Raw genomic sequence first — 2,199 nt, 5'->3', positions numbered from 1 at the left:
TATATATACACTGTATACATTTTGATTTTAGCTAATTTTATCCTGTTACTCTTTATTCACTTCCTTTTCTTTTAATGTGTATTTGCACTACTGTGGGGGTAGCTCTAATCTCGTTATGCACATGTGTAATGACAATACAGGCATTCTATTCTATTCTATTCTAAAAGTATAGATAAGGTTTAAAAATACTTTTTTAAAAAGTAGAAGTATCGACTCAAGCTTTTTACTCTAGTGAAAGTATAAAAGTACTAGTTGTAAAACTACTTAAAAGTAKAAAATTAAAAGTAATGGGGAAAATAAAACCCATAAAGGACAAAAACTTAGGCTACCCCATGAGGCTCTATAGTGCACAACCACCTCCCACAAAAGCATATCATTGTAAATGAAGGCTTACTTTTAAAATAAAGGCTTATATAATGTTGAAAAATTTGGGATGCCCCCTGAGGTTGGGAACCACTGGCTTAGTGTATTGTTAACAGGCTTTTTTTCTGAATAATGTAGGATTTGTGTGGTAAACTCAGAGAAAAGATCAAAATTTTCRTCTTCTGTTGGGATTGTGACACCCTGATGCATCATTGTTTGCATATTTGTTTAATGAAATGTCATTAAAATCAAACAGCTAATCAATACATATCTGCTAATACTTTGTTTATAAACTTGATACTTCACTACTCGACAACTCTGTTCATACAATACAGAACATCTTGTCAACTTTTTAGACCCTCTCTACAGAGATCTCATCCCTGAGGGGTCAGACTTGCCAAAATACATGGTAGTCAGATTCCATAACTCCAGCTTCATCAAGCAATGGTTTGTGGCCCATGGCAGGATGCTGATGAAGGTTCTCTCACCCTACTCCTTATTCTTTAACCCCACTGAGGAACTTTTCTCAGCATGGAGATGAAAAGTATATGATCTCCAGCCACACACACAYGTGACCCYATAGATGCAGCGTGTGCTGACATCACAGAYGCCTGCAGAGGCTGGATAAAACTCTAAAAGGTTTCTTTCCATGCTGCATCGCAAGAGAAGATATTTGTTATGATGTGGATGAGAATTTGTGGCCCAACAGACAAAAACATCAGGAGGGTGTAGGAAGACTGCTCTGTAATTCCTTCTCCTATATGTTTACATTTCTACTCATTTTTTTGTGCTCTGCACAGTGCTTTCTTTTCTTTTCTTTATCTCAATGACATGTCTGTCAACAAATTACAGCACAAACTGTAAAAGCATAAATGTAAATCTTGTGAAGTCTCATGCAATCAATCTACAATACCTCAATTATAATTTACAATTTGTAATAAAAAAAGTTGCCACAGTCAGAACATCCTCCAGAGTACACTGTTATATTCACAACAAACCAATTGGACGGTCTTATCCATACACAATGACACAAAGACTCGACCTTTTGATGGCACAAAAAAGTTCATTGACTCTGAAATTTAGTTTTCAGAAATGAACTAAGGATTTTGAGCAAGAAACTGGGTTTTGGAGGTAATTCATGGTGTTTTGCTTTTTGTATGCATTGTTTTGAGAAATGCACTTATTGTTTTGCAAATATCGGACGTGATTTGCGAAATGCACGAAGCAAATGAGAAAAACTGTAAACAAATGTTAGTGTTTAGAGGTTTAAAATAGATGCAGTTTTAAAAAGACATTTTTCACAATACTGTAATGAAAATACAGAATGAGTATTAAATTGGTTCTTCAAACAGGTTTAGTGTAAGTTTCTTGGTGAATGGAGGGGAGGGGACTATTGTAACAACCTCAATGTGGTTGCARTCAGACATAATTATATCTGGGGTAATATCCATCCATAGGTCACAAATGTAAACAAATATTTAGGTAATGCAGTCTGTAATTTTAATACTCATATAATATCTGTGCAGTTTCTACAGAGAAGCTCAACAGTTCCCTTTGAGCAGTCACTTGGCAACAGGGGAGATTAAAAAAAATTTAAATCTCAGTTTTAACAGGTAGGAACGTCTGGCCCAACCAGACTCAGGCAGGGCAGCCATCTGCTTCGACCAGGGACAGCAGGAGGAAAAACCAAGGCTAGGGACAGAGATATGACTGCAAAAAATGAGTTAATGCTGTTCAGAACCATCCCAGAACCGTTCAGAAACAAAGAAGAAGAAAAACTACAAGAGAGAAACTAAACATGTTAAATTTCAGAGAGGAAAGTGGAGGATGGGTGGG

The sequence above is a fragment of the Austrofundulus limnaeus genome, unplaced genomic scaffold, assembly GCF_001266775.1.
Source record: "Austrofundulus limnaeus strain Quisiro unplaced genomic scaffold, Austrofundulus_limnaeus-1.0 Scaffold1, whole genome shotgun sequence".
Taxonomy (NCBI): Eukaryota; Metazoa; Chordata; class Actinopteri; order Cyprinodontiformes; family Rivulidae; genus Austrofundulus; species Austrofundulus limnaeus.
The sequence above is the reverse complement of the archived record's forward strand: the minus strand, read 5'-3'. Positions refer to the sequence as shown.